This window comes from Pinus tabuliformis, chromosome 6 (assembly GCF_031772625.1).
Source record: "Pinus tabuliformis cultivar Carrire ecotype Pingquan chromosome 6, CPIR1, whole genome shotgun sequence".
Lineage (NCBI taxonomy): Eukaryota > Viridiplantae > Streptophyta > Pinopsida > Pinales > Pinaceae > Pinus > Pinus tabuliformis.
This window is the reverse complement of record NC_142292.1, coordinates 1,701,770,945-1,701,788,224: the sequence shown is the minus strand read 5'-3', so window position 1 is coordinate 1,701,788,224 and position 17,280 is coordinate 1,701,770,945.

Here is a 17,280-nt window from a genome sequence, read left to right as displayed (position 1 = left end):
TTGCCTTGTGCAGCTGGGATTCTCCATTGTCTGTTGCCCAGTTTTCAGTACTGTTTTTGCAGCCTGTTGTCAACCTGTATACCCAGCTGAAACCACTTCTCTTTGCCTTCATTCCGCCTCAGTTGTGTGAAGAAACCGTGATTGTTCTTATTGTATTTCTTGCTGTCATTCACAGTTTCCCATAGCGAAAGTGAACTAGTCTTGCTATGACCTCTTGAATCTAGACCTGTGAGAAAGTGTCGTTGTGATTCTAAGAGTTAGTTTATTGCTGTTCATAGCTGCTTGAGCATTTGCTTTCGTTATATGGTTCGAATCTCAGTATTTCTTGTGATTGAAACGAGTAAATCTTAAGGTGTTCTTTTGATTATTGGACAATACTTGTTTGTTTTCGCTTGAAATTGAATTCGAAATCGTACAACAGCTTTCTTTTTGTCATACACCAAACATTAAGAAAGAAGAAAAGAAATACTTGCATTGTGCATGTGCATTTTGACAGTTTGCATGTCGATTTAGGAAAAGTGCATCAGTGTGTGCTCTATGATCTGTTTGAAGAGATGATGTCTTTCTTTTCCTTCAGTAGTTAAGGTTTTCATAAGCTGAAAAAATTGAAAAAGCTTGCTTATCATTCTTAGACTGCATTTAGGAGTTGTCTCATACATCACGTGGTGATCCATAAAGGCAAACTGCTAAGCAAGATCAACCTAAAAAGAACTGAATTTATCTAACAATGCTTTGAAACATAACGAAACACAGTAGAGGTCTAGGTAGAGACGTGAACCAGCGTCGTTAAACATAGTGACTGTCGATCTCTACGAAGGTGGGTGATTCCTCCTGAGGGACGATAGCACTAATACGGACTTGTGCCCCCGCGTACCGTCGTGTATATTGGGGTACCCCTATAGGAACAAAGCCTTTATCCATAAGAAGCCGCGTCGGCTGCCCTACTGATCGCGATGCAGTGAACACAACATTCACGAAGATCGACCACTCGTACCGTAAAACGTATTCTGTGGTTTCGCGAAAGGTTTGGCACACCCTTGCCTAGAACTCCAGAGTAGTTTCTTTTGGCCTTTTTCAAACTCTATAACTGAAAAAGTCCATCCGAGCATTTGTCACTTCGGGCTCGTTAATACATCGAAGGAGACTAGAGTCATCTTTAGCTTTTTCTCGACTCTTAAAAAGTGAAAAAGCAAGTTGTGTCTAAAGCGTCGTCATATAAAATTCATCTTAAACGGAACATAATTACCCTTGATTCCTACGTTGATCTTTAAAGTTGAGAACATGGAACACACCAACCAAGGGATCCCACAGGGGGGGACCCCTAGCCTTTTCTCCTCTTGGGGAGAAGTTGGTGCGCCCCACATGGCCACATTGTCGCTTCCAGGACTGACAATTGGCCTGCCAGTTTGGCTATTCTCAACCGCTGTAGTTCAGACCACCACGGTTCCTGAACAGTCGAGTCAACAGTTAGACCAGTCTAGAACTACCCTCCAGCCTTCCACTTCTTATGAGCCTTCCTCCGATCCTTCTTCTTCGAAAGGTCAAGCCGCCGAAAGCGCGGCTCCCATAGAAAAGAAGAAGGAAAAGAAGAAGAAAGAAAGGAAGCAGAAGGAGCCAAAGGCGCCTGGGGGCAAGCAGAAGGTATCTAACGAAAACCCACACACAGCACGGACTGGGCCCAAGTCGCCATGTGTCATATGTAGAGGGAACCACTTCCACAATGATTGTCCCAGTATTCCCCGGATACTAAGGGACTAGTCCCCTCGCTTGCACAGTTCGGAAGCGTCAACCTCTGACAGTCAGGTTGAATGCTTACCGTCGACCAACGAACGTGAAGGTATTAGACGACGAAGAGGATGGACATCCTCCTGCGAATTGTGTGAAGGCAATCACACCCTCCCCCGTTGTCCCTTTTTAGACGAAGCCAAGAGAGTTTTGGAAGATCAACCGGTTGCACCGTCGCTACTTCCTCCTGGATATCAAAAACTCGCGCCAGGTCCTTCGTTGGTCGAAAATACAGCTGTCTTGCTTAGAGGGCCAGCTGAAGTGTCAGTCGCTGAAAGTGAACCTACTGAATCCGGACCGGACGAAAGTCCAAAGGTCGAAACGGCAGTTGACCCGGTTCTCCCTTCAGAAGTTTCATCTTCAAACACCACAGTCACTGAGGATTCATCTTCAGTTGACACCCCCGCCGAAGAGAATAAGGATGACACCGTCCATATTCTTTTCATCAACTTCGATTCTGATGAGCATCTGGGCAAAGCGCCCACTCCTTTATCGCAGGAAGGAGCATCGTCAGGATCATATCCGGCTGTATATTCGGTCCCACCACCAAGCAACCTAGTTGTGTCCTTTGATTGGAACCAACTAGGCAGACCCCGGTTACCAACCAGTATACCATTTAGAATTATAGTCCAAATATACAAAATGGTGATGGCTGGAACTATCATTGATGAAGGGGCATCTGTGAGTATTCTGTCCTCTATTGCTTGGAAAGCCCTGGGTTGCCCGGCGCTTTTGCCTGAGACAAGAAATCTCTCGGGTTTTGACAGAGGAACCAGTCGACCATTAGGGATTCTACCTAATGTGCCTATCACACTGAAAGGGAAGGCTGTCAAGATGAATTTGATGGTCGTCCAAGGACCCTTGGATTATAACCTACTCCTTGGACGAGACTACATATATTGCATGAAAGCAATAGTCTCCTCACTCTTTCGAATAATGTGTTTTCCATACGAAGGAAGAATGGTCAAGCTCATAGACCAACTTTCACTTCCGGGATCACACATCGCAAGTAGTCACATACCTATCCTCAATGGTCTTTTCGATCAAGAAAGGTCTCTTCCCCCGGTTCTTCTTCCTGATGAATGCGAGTGATTCGGGAAAGGAACGCAGGAGCCCAAGGGGCATGCATCCTGGTCTGCTCTGGAGGCAGAAAAAACCTTAGGTGTAAAGTAGAATTTCCACGGAAGAATATGACTAGTCCGTACCCCGTCCCCTCCTTCATATTTGAGAATCTTCCTCTGAGCTATCTTCATGGAGAAGAAGGACAAGAAGACAAAGAGAGAGTTGGACTCTCAGAAGGGGCTGTTAGGGATGGGGTTGTTCTGGAAAAGGATTCTTCTGTCAAGGTTACTTGTTTGACAAAGGTCATTCACCTTTGTCTAAATAGGTAGGCTCTACCAAAGAAGGGGATCCGTTTGTGGCAGCAAGTAGGTACCGGCTTTGGGTAAAAGGCCAGCCTCACCCATTAAAACAAATGTTTTAAAGGATAAGTAGGGGCAGCCCCCAAAGATAGAGACGCTGTTGTTGCCACAGATTGTAACCATCTTTGTGTACCCTAATGATAGACATCGCCGAAGAAAGAGTTTCATTTGCGGCTGCAAATAAAACCATTCTTTGGGTAACCAGAAAGAGGTAGGCCTCTCCCGGTAAAACGAATGTTTTACCTGCAAATTGAGGGGTAACCTTGAAATTCAACTTATACCTGGGGGCATGCAAACCTCTTGGAATGCAAGCGCGGGTGGCTTTTTAGTTTTAGGTAGGACTAACCCCTCTAACCCGTAGGATGGGCCGATACCCAGCTTGCATAAAGAGAGGATATGGAGCAAAGCGTAGGGAGATGAAGCTCCTTAAAAAAAATTAGGAATCTTCCATAAGACCTTACTACTTTATGACTGGTAAAAACGAGCAGTTTTGGCAAAGTTCATGCTCGTTAAAAAATAAACATAAGATTGAGCAGTGTTTTGGCGCATTCAAGCTCTTTAAAAAAAAAAAAATGAACCCAGTACCGGTAAATAAACATCTGAGACCGTAAATTCATCAGCCATAAAAGCCTTGGTCGTGTTTGTGCACCATCACCTCCACTTCTCATTTGGCCGATCATTCACATCCACTTGATTGTTTACCTATTTTGAGGAACAACTGCGAAGAGTGATTCCACCTAGCCATCCTTGTAATACTGCCGTGATTGGAAAATTCCAACCTGTACCTGGAATCTGCTGCTATCCCTGTTTATCACTCGTTCCTCAAAAGACGAGTCTTCTTTGAGCTCTTTTCACTGACTCGTAAAATATGAAAAGTTTGCCGAGTTTTGGCCTTCCAGCTCGTTAAAAGGACCGGAAGAGCTATCCCTCCTCTAGATTTTAATCTTTTTGGACCTGAGGGATTATTGCACAAAAAGATCGAGCGCTTGTCTAGTTCGGCTCGATAAAGATATCGAACATTCATCCCTTTTGTATTGTTTTATACTTTTTCGGACTTAAGGGATTAGATGACGAAAAAGGACCCCTTTGGAGTCTACTTTATGTACACTTTTCAGACTCTCTAAAAATGAAAAGGACCGAGTTGTCTTTGTCGCTGGGCTTGTTAAAAATATTAGATAGCGACAAACTTGTCCTTAGACAAGAACGAGTTTCCCTATCGCTAGGCTCATTAAAAACATAGCGATGGGCTTGCCCGAAGGGCAGGTTATAGATCAAGCATATGTTATCCTCCTCAAGCTTGTCAAAAAATAAAGAGGTACTGGTCAGAAATGACTGGGGAAAAATTGGGAAGAACCTCAAAGCTTAATGGTAGCAAGTCGCTCTTGAACATGACACTTTTGCCTCCGTAAATATCGGGTTGGGTTATTATCATTCACCGGTCCCTTCACCATGGTCTCGCCATACCATCCATACATGGGGTAATGCTACCGATCCATCACATCAGTGTCGTTACATGTTCAAGAGATGTCATTCAGAATGTGTCAACCGGGTCCCATCCACTACCATACATCATCTTTCATCCTTCCATGACCGCCACCCTGAATCATATTTCACAAATTGTTTTCACCAATCATCACTAGCTCCGTTCCGTGTCACTGATGTGGGATTCATTAGGGCCCTCCTTTGACGGATCACTTCTTGTCGACATCAGCTCATTATCCAAGAAGTTGATCTAGGAACACCCCCTCAGTACTTTGAAGCTTGCATGCCTCAATGGCAAGTTTCTCACTCCCGGCGATAGGTATACATTAATGACCTTCGACCAGGAGACTTTGCGTGGTGTTCGACGTCAGATCCTATATTCACACCACGTGAATTGTGCTGCAGTACCTTGAGGGTCATCATCATTATCGGTGATTCCTCTCGTGCTTGTTAACAGTTTACATTATTGACTGGTAATCAAGCGATGTCTTTCCATGTTCGACTTCAAGAAATTCTCACATGGATCGACTTGTACTAATGTGAAGATCGGACAAGTTTGAAGACCTCGGATCTAGTTTCATCCATCCGGGCTACGATATATATTCAGGAGATAAAGACATAGACATGTGCAGCAGATGATCATCCTACTAAAAGGATGATAATTAAAAGCAGAGAATTATCCGTCTATTATCAGACGATCGTCTGTTTATGTACAGCAAATGTATTTATAAAGCTGAGCATGGGAAATGCCCGCCTCAGCTAGATCATGAAAAGCAAAGTATGAAAAGATAATGTATTGTATTGTATTTTGTTACAGGTCACCTCCCGACGATTGAATGAACTTCGGATCCTCCTAATAAAGCATTTCACCCGATAAACGACCTCATACTTTAGGGGGCAACTGTTATAGACATTTTTGTGCCTTACAGCATAGAGCATGAAATGTCAATAATCTGAGGGATCCAAAGTCCCTAAACAAGTTGTTCTTACCCTTAGAGGAACAAGGTCAGCAAACCACAGCACTGCAAAACAGTTCTCCACTGAAAAACACTCAAAAACAGGTCCGTTTTGGATCATTGCAGCTGCTCCACTAGGCATCTGCGCTGCATAGCAGGTACAACAAAGGCTACCTGCGTTGCATAGCAAGTAGAACAAAGGCTACCTGCGTTGGGCGTACTTGGACATGTGGAGGAATCTTTTTCTCAAAGTGCCAGTGCCCAGGAAGCTTCTAAAAAGACACTTGATGATAAGATTCACCTAATGATGAGTTAAGAGCTTCTAAAACTCCAAGTGGAAGACAGAAACTCCGAGTGAAGAACTGAAGAACAACTGGAGTTGAAGAGGACAACAAGTCACACATCAAGCTGACTTATCTTCACTCCAAAACTCTATATAAGGATCTCATCCCATGGGATCTGGAGGCCGGAATTTAGTGCAAAGAATTGCTGTTGGTTTGCAGTTGAGAGTATTGGGTGATTGCTTGAGGGAGGTGAAGAAGAGATTTCTCTCCGTCGGGAAGGTGATGCTGGATTGGACCTCTCATGGTTGTATCACCGCCTGAACCTTACTTCCATATATTAATAAAGCTTTTGAGGTTCTTCTATTCGCATGTGTTTCAATGATGTATTGTCTTACTTGCGTATTTGATTTATGCTAATCCTTGAATCAGTTATGCATGCATGCTTCTTGTAGTTTCCTTTTCTTGTCTTATTTGCAGGATCTCGTGTAGCTGGGCCCGTGAAAAGACTTGGAGCTGGGAGCAAGCGGCAATCAAAGGAGATTGGATCGACCATTTGCGCAAGACATCGGTAAGTGGATCTCTTCCTTTTATCTCTTGCATGTCATAAAGAAGAAACTTTAGATAGTTTTGCTTTCAGCTGTTGCTAAGGAACTGTCACCCTTAGAGTGGGTTAGGGTCATTCCGAGTTGGATACTTTCCCCCACAACACCTATCCAAACTTTACCTAAGTAATTGGTTTAATGGGGGTATGGGCAATGAAAGAAGACAAAGCTGGGAATCAAAAAGTACATCCAAACACACAATTTGTTGACTTAAAAAAATAAGGCCGGCCATAATTTTAGCATGAAGAGTTTTTCTATAGGCCTATCCAAATACTGAGTCTCAACTTGCAAATAAATTCACTTGGTTTTAATCATAACTAGGGTATTGAATCATAAAACCACCATATGACAATAATTGTGTTATGATTCTTGTGCCTTAGAATTGATAAGAAACCAATAAGTATAATCTTCTTCAAAGGGGAAACCCGATGTTATAATAAATACAGTGAACATGACAATATTTGATGATCATAAGACAAAGAGTACAATTATAATAAAATGCGACCATGAGGGGTTATAGCCTACACAACAATATAGAATAGAAATGCAATCACTTAATATCTACGGATTAAAAAGGGGTTTTTGGGTTAATATGGGGCTTATATAGGACTAAACATGCCCCTCCCCTTCAAAGGAGTGTTTTCCTCAACACTTGACTATTTGTGGGTATCTTTGCATGAATAACTCATCTTCCCATATCACTTCTTCCACTGGTATTTTCTTCCATTTGATGAGGTATTAAGTAATTAATCAATTTCTCAGCTACTTAGTCCTTGTTTCTAAAGTTGTTTTTGGTTCTAGTATCATTTTCCCTTCTTAATTAATCTATGGTTGAATAATTTGACTGAGATCTTATCACCAATTACCCTTTTTAAGCAAGACACATGAAAGAATGGATGTACATGTGAAGATGGAGTAAACTCCAATTTGTAAGCAATACTTCCAATCCTTTGTAACACCTTATACATGCCATAATACCTTAGAGCTAATTTATTGTAAAGGAGCATTTCCCCTAGAACAGGACTATAATTATTGGTTTCTTATCATTTTTAAGGCACAAGGACCATAACAAATTGAATAAAAAAGGTGAATGTTGATGCATTTTCATGTCTCACTTTTAATATCTGATTTCTCCTATACAAAGAAACCTCTTTTATTTCGTCCCAATTTTCTATTGATCCATATTTTACCATGGAGAAAAGGGATTCATGAGTGCATAATACTTAATCATTTTTCAAACCTTGTCTTGAGATCCATTATTTTGAAATTATGTTCTGCACTTCATGCAAGTTTCCTTTGTGCACTCCGGCACATCCTACCCTTCCACACTAATCCTTTTCTTAGTTGCTTAACATTGTTGTGTGAAGAACCTCACATTCCATCCCTCTGTATAAACTTTCCCTCTATGAACACCACACCTATGCACATCAAATAACATACACCTTTGCACAGTCTAGCCACTCAAAATTGGTTTCTCTCTATTGGGTTCTATACTTGGTGGAAATATTGAAATATTACATATTTTACACACCTTTTGAGGGTAATTCATGATGCATTAAAGGAGTCTTGATATACAAGGAAAAGGGTGGCGATCCAACATAATATGAATCAACTGGTGTGTCTTTCCATGAAATACATGCCTCTTTCAATTAACTTCCAATTATGATTTTCGCATGCCCCCAAGAAGATGGTATGTGATGAATAAATGTTGGAGTAAATAACATTCATGAGATAATATTTTAAACAACTAAGAGTTTCGTAACATATGACTAAAGGTGTCATGTATATCAAAGCATGTTCAAAGAATAATAAATAGGTGACTAAAAGAAAGAAAGAAAGAACCATTTTGTGGGGATAATGTCAATTCCTTCAATCTTCATGATAAAATATTTCATTCGTTAGTTGCATATTAGTGGTTTTTAAGCCTAAATCTAGAAGAAAAGCTCAAGAACAAGATTTGGATTATCGTTTGGTGAATGCTAGTTGTATCCTCGAGGTTTTTGTTTTCAAGGATCTAATTTCTGAGTGTGCCCTCCATTTGATTCAAAGAGAAAAACAATTCAAGTTGTAGTCAAAGGGAAAAATCTATTTCTCCTTACACCTAAAGTTTTTGGAAGAATGTTGTGACTAATAGATCCTAATAAAAGACTAAAGCTGCTTAAGGTTGACTCTTTTTTTGGACTCCTAGGGTGGTGGGTTTAATTTTTTAAATACTTTTATGGCTCCAACAATTGAAATCTTTGCTAATTTATTAGAAATTGATATTTCCTTGTTAGAAGATTCATATCAATACTTTTCTTGGTTATTAATACAATTAATGGGGAAATATTCAACTTCACATATTCCCAAGTTAGTCTTTCATGTTCTTATTTTTCTTTTAGGAAATAAATTATGTTTGATTGGGCTAAAATAATCTCAAATGAGATTTTATTCCAATCAGCGAACTATCTGGAAACCCAAATATTTTCATAACTACAAACTTAGACTTGGTGGTGGTTTATTGCAATGTGTTTGAAGGATTACCTTTTAAAAAAAATTTAATGTTAAAACTAAACCAATTTAGTTCTAGTATCCTATTCTGTGGAAGCATAAGACCCATTTCCATTTTATCCTTATTCAAGACAATTTCCTTAGAGAATTTAGATATATACTCGCTAGAGCAGAATCAACTAGAATAACTTAGGAAGAAAGGGATTTTTATAAGGGGAAATTAATTTGTATATATGAGAAAACATATACCTACATCAGGTTATATGGGTATGAAGGGAGTCCTTTTCTTCTTCCCATATTTTTTTGTGATAGATATTTGATCATTGAACTTTGTAGGTAGTTTAGGTCATGGTCCATTATTTTAGAGAGGTGTTGAACCTCTAATCTGTTCTCTTTTTAACAAGTTTATCTTCCCTTTTCCACTCATTTTGTTACATATTTCCACCCTATTTCATCTCTCCATGGATTAAGAGTTACCTAGGTCATACAATTACATGAAAAAGGTAAAAGTCCATCATCAACTTAAAATCTATGTTTTTCTTTATGAAATTGGTTTAACTAGATTATAGCTATCGAAATGTGCACTTTTTGCAACTAACCTAAATTTCTACAGCTGAATCCAAAGTTCTATAGGTTTTCACATGCTAGAGATCAGACAAAGCACATGAAAAATTTCCAAATGTCATCAATATGGATATCCACCTATTGGTTATAGATTAGCGCTCCCATGATAAGAATATCTTGTTGGTCAAACGTGTGGTCAATGCAGCTATAACATACCTATTTTGCACAGAGTATCAAGTGAACGATTCTACAATAAAGTGAGAGAGGATAATTAGTAAGCGAGTGAGATCTGAAGACCATGTTAAAGTTGATGATGTGTCAAGAAATGTCTTCTCATGATTCACTCCTTCAGTAGTGAATCATGAGAATCAAAACTTCTATTTCGATTCAGATACTTAGATGTCGATTTCAATTCTAGTTTCTAGGCAATAATTCCTCAAGTTGTTTACTTTTGAAAACATTATAAAAATGCTTCATTTGTAAGCGAAGGGTAGCTAATTAAGTTTAGAATTGTTGTTATTATCATTTCCTATTGTGAAGACTCTATTTATACGTTGCGAGTAATATAATTTTTGTTCATGGAATTTTCATGATTGTTCTTGGTGAATCTGGTCTTGTGATCCGAGTTTTCAATACCTTGTACTCATCAGGAGGGACCCCTGAAGACGTGCGAGAATAGTATAAATGTGTTTAATTTCTTTGAATTAATTTCTTCACACTCCACATTAAGATTAAAATCTGTTTCATTTAGTTGTTTAGTTCATTTAGATGCTCCGTTTTTAAATTAGAATTTTACTTATTTTCCCTTTGCTTCTCTATAGGTCAAGTGCTTGATAAAAGACCAGAAACAACCAAAAATATTTACTTTGATTTAATTTATTTCTTAGTATGAGATTTATGTTTAATCAATTATGATCAGTTCTAGTTTAATATGCGCACACTAGTAATCTCTTAGGCTTCTTGCATTTTGATTCTTGTCATTTGCTCTTCAATTGTAGCATAATCTTGTTGCTTTACCGGTTATAGTATAGATTTATTTTCAAAAGTATCATAGATAAAATTTGATTTAATTGATAAATTATATTAGAAATTGTCTTTGAATTCACTAGAGTAGATTCATAGAATAGACTTGTTTCAAATTTTCATAGAATATATTTCTTTTCCAAGTCAAATAGCTTAGGTTTCCTTTCCAAGTACAATAGAGTAAATTTGTCTTTCAGAGACTCGATAAGACAGATTCCATTTCTTGTCCAATAGAATAGAGTTCCAATAGTATAATGTTTTGAAGCTTTCACATTAGCATAGTTTGTTTTGAATTCCTTTACATTTTAGTCTTGCATTTGATGTTTTCTTAGAAATAGTCTTTAAGAAAGAACATGTGTGTGTGCTCACTAAGATCTCTTCATAAATAGGTTTTATTTTTGCATTGTAATTAGACTAGTTTTCTTTCCAATTAAAAGTTGATAACCTAACATATATAGTGCACGTATACTTCATAAGTTCACGAACCTTGGATTGATAATTTAATGCATGTATTTTAACCATCAATTAAATTACCCAATATTTTTGGCACCGTTGTTGGGGAAGTATACATAGGTGTTCACTTTTAATCTAGGATGCCTTTTCATTTACATAATTATATTTAGGGAGAGAGATAATAACCCATGCACCATGATTGTGAGGTTCTTCCTAAAATAGAGTTGTTGGAAATTTCATTTCATGACCATTGCATTAATTCTTTAGATGCATAATTAATTCATATTAAGATCATTTAGGATGCATGTATAGAGAATGGGATTATAGGGGTAGATTTGTAAGTAGAGGAAGTAGTTCAATTCCAAAATCACCAACCATCCCCACCAGACCACTAGTGCTACCACCTTCTGATACATGCATTCCATCATTTGCAGGTAGACCAAGACTTCTTGAAGTTCATAGGGAAACAATTCGACCTAGAGAATCACTAACTTCATCTAATGAAGTTGTGGTAGAAGAACCTACATCTCCAACTGAAGGAGTCATATTCCTTCAACATGTGAACAAATCATTGGATACGAGTTAGAGGTACCCAGTGAAGAGGAAGAGGTAGAGGAGGAAAATTTTCCTGAACAACCATTGATACAAGAACTGGATGAAGAGGAGAACTAGTTGAAAACAACCCTATTGAGGAACCCTATATAATATTTGATGAAAATAAAATAGAATATGAAGGAGAAGTACATAATGGAGGACCACTAATTAGTGGAGCTTGAGGAGATAAGATGTTACAAGGAGGTAGTGGTTAAGGTGGAAGAGAAGGTGATGGGGGATTTCATGAATAAGAGGATCCTTTTGGATTCCCTATTCAAGACACAAATAATACTGTCACCATGATAAACAAATCTCCATACATTCTTCCTATTTTTCAGGGTATGAGAACTGAGGATCTAGAAACATTTCTTTTTGAGTTTGAGGTATTACGTAGATCCTATGACTATTTACTCGATACTCAAAAACTTAAATCGTTTCCTGCTACATTAAAGATGGGGCACTTAAATGGTTCATGGGTCTAGGACAAGGACATGGGACATAATTAAAATAATATTCTTATAAAAATATAAATATTATTGCATACATCATGACCTTAGGGAATTTTTTTTCAAATGACCCAAAAAGAGGATGAAAGCCTTAAAGACTTAGTGGAGAGGTTTGCTTATAATGTCCAAAGTGCTAAATTGCATAACTTAGCATTTGAATATTAAAAAATGTCTTACTAAAATCTATAAGGGATGAATGGATAATATTCTTAACCTTATGGGTAAAGGAGACATTTCTCAATTGTCATTTCAAGAATTTTATGAATTATGCAAACACATATTAAGAGGAAAATCAAAATATGGCAGGAATCTAAGACACCTAGTTATAACAAGGCTAAGTAAATATGCATCTAGAAGATTAAGTAGAGATAAACTCAGTAATTTGTGTGATAAATTCAAAACTGATATTCTTGGGAATCTTAGTGAACAACTAGATATGCTAAGAGTACAAAACAAGCAAAAAGATGAAAATGTTGTTTTTTTTTTCCTATATGTAGGAAGAAACATGCATTACAAGAATGTCCTCTTCTCAGTGTTGAAATATGTGTTACATGTGAAAAAAATCATGCTACAAAGGAGTGCCCTTCAATACCTGGACTTAAAGCTGTTTTCCAAGAAGAATATGGGATAAGTCAAACTGAACCAATTTGTTATGTTGCTCCTAGAAGACCCAGGTGATCCAGGAGGATCCATTGATTCAAATAGCACAGGTGTTCAAAGTGTCGTCATCAGTATTCAGTGCCATCTTCACCTTAGTTTATGGGTGTCATTCAGCTTTGATAGATTGACAGTGTTGGATTGGATCAGGTTGTTTAGGATTGGCATCGACATGGTTGTGTCATCGATTGTAGAGGTTTGATGTGTCGACATGGGTGTCGTCGTGGCAGAGGATCGATATCGTCATTTGTCGAAGATAGGCATGGGTTTATTGTCATCATGAGACGAATGTCACGAATGTCGCATTGTGACAATATTGTACATATGGGGTTTTAAAAATTACATATAAACCCTAATCCATGTATTAAATCCTAAACCTATGCCTAAGTTCTACAAACCCTAATCCTATGCTAAACACCATTCCTTAATGCACTAAACCATGTATCAAATGCACAAAACCTAAGAAAAAGCCCTAACCCTAATTCCATTAACCTATGTATTACAAAATACGTTGAAAAAAAAACTGTGATTTCATATCCTAAGCCTTTGTAATATTAATAAAAATTACAAAACAATATAAAAAACACCTTAACCGCACGGGTCTGTAAACCACGACGGAGAAGGCATGTGAGCAGGGAAATCGGGGATTACAATGGTGGAGGTTGCAGTTATATGTCCCTAACCGTGGGCTGCTAACCGTATAAGAACCACCGGAGGAAAGGTTCATGTGATCGCATTGGATGACCGTTGAAGCTTACAGTTAACCGCCAATTGAACTGTCACCAAAACTGCCGGCGTACTAACCGTGGGTTAGTTAAGTGTTCACATGAGCTATCCGTTCCTCCGCAGGGTTAGCAAACTATTTTCGGTTTTGGAGCTTATCCAATATCATTTTGGGTTTTATGTTGCTAGTTGTTTAGAAATTAATTTGAAGACCTTGTAACCTAATGCCAAGGTGTCCCTAGTGGATTAGACTGAGGCATTTGTAACCCATAAGTCAGCTAATACACCTCAAATGCAATCAAGGAGGTTTCCATGTACTTACAGGCCTATAAGAGGTAGTTTTGCACATTGAAGAATAGCTTGGTGGTTTTGGGTTTTTGTATGCAGGTTCTGGAGGACATAGGTTGTTTTGTTTTCAGTGTTTCAGGAGCATCTAGAGTCAGAATTGGAAACCGTAAGTGACGTTGGAAAGATGGTTCAAAGGGATATCTGATGACAGAGGTCATAATTTCCAATGTGTAAGTTTCATTCTGACTAAATCACTGTGTAATCGACTCCTTTCTTCTCATTCCTAATAAAACGGTCGCCCATCTTGAAAGCGGACCCGGAGACGTAGTCCATAAGGGACAGACTCCATAATCAATCTTGCTCTCTGGTATCATTGTATTTTCACTATTTTCACTTTTGTTTTGCATCTTAATTATGGTTTATCATCTGTCATAAAGTGATCAATTCAAGCATATTTCCTCGATTTCCGTGCTTTCAGTTAACATTCAAATCATTAATGGCTAATCAATTCTACATCAGTTTTTAGTTTATGATCATTTCAGATCATATAATTTGGTATTAGAGCAAGTTGCGTTTGTAGAATGTGCCATTGAATGTTAACCAGGTCTAAGTCGCAACGAGAAGAAGGAATCCTTGAGCAGATCGATTTAGAGATTGGAAAGCGACGAGTCGTTCAGAAATCGACCATGTCAGGACCTGATGCAGGTGAAAACATTGAGACTAAGATGAGTGAAGAATAGTTTCAGTAGGCGTTCTTAACCATGCAGCAGATGTTGGGAGAATTGTATGAAGACAAGAAGGCGAGAGATGTAGCTTCTTCTTCAAAGGCATCGAAGAAGGACAAAGGTAAAGGCAAGGTTGATAAACCTCCTTCACCTCCATCATCTCCATCATCCTCTTCTTCTTCTTCTTCTTCTTCTTCTTCCAGTGTAGAATCTGAAATGGAAAAGAAACATAAGAAAACATCTCTTTTGAAACTTGATGTTAAATTTGAGTTACCTGTTTACGATGGCGAAATGAATCTTGAAAAGTTAGATAACTGGATAAAGCAATTAGAAGTGTATTGTCGCATTCAGAACATTTCTAGAGATAAAACTAAAATTCAGTTAGCTACACTTAGAATGGGGGGAACAAATTTAATCTGGTGGGAAAGGTAAAAGTCAGCTAGATGTAAAGCGTAAAGGAAAAGTCATCTCTTCATGGTCTAAGTTTTTAAAAGCTCTTAGGAAAGAGTTCTATCCTTTAGGATACATGAAACAAGTTGTTATTGATTGGAAACATTTGAGGCAAGGTAAAAGGCAGAGTGTTCAGGAGTTTACTAAGGAGTTCAGAAAGAAAGCATTGGTGCTTGGTATTTCATTGGATACACATGAAACTTTTTTAGAATACATCGACAGTTTACATTCATATTTTCAGCATACTTTATTGATGTTTAATCCTGATGATTTTGATGACGTCTGTGTTCAGGCCATAGATATTGAATCAGGTGGCAGACCATTCAAGTTTTCATCTCAGTCATCCAAAGAGTTGGAAACCAAATATTCTAGTGACAGTAAGGGGAAGAACATTTCAAATAGAGAAATCAATGATAGCTCAGAAGGAAGACCTACTTGTTCTCATTGCTAAAGAATCAGTCATGATGAATCGAAGTGTTGGAAACTTCATCCAGAACTTAAGCCCAAAAAGTTCCTTAAGGCGAAGGATGAAAAGAAGGCCATTACAACAGTCCAGCAGGATCTAGGTTCAGATTCAGGTGATGAAAGGAGGATAACCACCATGGTTACGACAGGTAAAACTTCTGATACTGGTTCAAGTTTGAAAACTAATGTATCTTCTTCAAACATAAATCCTCCACATGAGGATAAAAGAGTTTAACTCTTCCACACAAGGATAAATTCTAAGAATACAAAGATTGACACAATGGTTGACAGTGGATCGCAAGAAAATTTAATATCTGAACATATAGTTAATCAATTGGGATTGGAAACACAGAATCATCCAAGACCATACCCATTAGGTTGGATTAATAAATCAACTTAGATACATGTCACAAAGAAATGTCGGTTAAAATTTGCAATTACATCTAAGTACATTGATGAAGTGGAGTTAGATGTGGTCCCAGCAGACATATGTGGAGTTGTCTTAGGAAGTACTTATCTTTATGATAAAGATGCAGTGTTTTACAGAAGAGAACATAAATATCACTTAAAGAAAGAAGGGGTTGAATTTATTGTTAGGGTACATAAAGTCAAATCAAACTTGGATTTAATTGTTACAAATCAAGTTAAGCAATTAATAAGTTCAAGTAAATATGTACTCATGTTTATTAAGGAACAACATAAGGATGATTGTTCGAGATGCGAGATTCAGTTTGTAGATCAATTGGTCAAGGTGGTTAATTCTTTTCCAAGAAATATTATTCATAAATAGGATAAGCAACATGAGATACATTTAATTCCCTATGAACATCTTCTTAAAGACAAAATGACTCTCAACTCATTCATTTAACTGAATTCTGGAAACCATCATCATCAGCAGTGTATTGCAGGGAATGGTACATGTGAGTCTAATCAGAGACTTGTCTCAGATGGTAGGTTTATTTTCAGTTTTAGGGGTGCAGGTCAGTATTGGGGAAAGTTAGTGTTGCATTTATTTGGTATTTCATCATCATTTCATGCTTTAAAAAGTAATGAAGCCTCTTTTCAAGTGGAGAGGAAGTCTATAAGTTTTCATGACAAAGCATTTTAGAAAGCATATCTAAAGTTTCCTTATCATGATTTGAAAACTAATGCATTAAGTGAAAGTGTTAGTCAATGGAGATATCAGTTAATAGATGGAGAAATACTTATTCAAGTAAATCAACAATTACTTAGATACTTTCAAAGTCAAACTAAGTTGCAACAGTCTTTACATCACAGCTGGATGAGTTATGTGCAGCAAGTTCACTTAGTAATCAGTCAATAGGAAAGTAAATCAAGTCAAGTAATTGATATGAAGTCAAAATCAAAGGAGACTTTGAATATTTTAGTTATTCTGGAAAGTAGATTGTTATTACCCATCAGATGTATTGAAAAAAGTTCTACAAATATTGTTTTCAAAGATGTTTTTGAATCACTAACTCATGATTCTTCATGGAAAGAATTTAATTGCCATGTTGATAACAGATTGTTTACCCATCGTCGCAAGTTGTTCATACTGCGGATGGAAGAAACAGTTCACCGAATCGAAGGGTATCATGGTCAGCATCATCAGGGTCATCACTTGCAGGTAATTGATCGAATGCATTGGTACATCGTCAGGTCAAGGTGGAAAGAGAGGGAGTTTTACCCTCGTCGACTATTTGTTTAGTCAAACTTTTGTGGTCCAAAAGCTTTCAAGTGGAGAGGAATGATTTAGGAGGATCCATTGATTCAAATTGCACAGGTGTTCAAAGTGTCATCATTAATATTCGG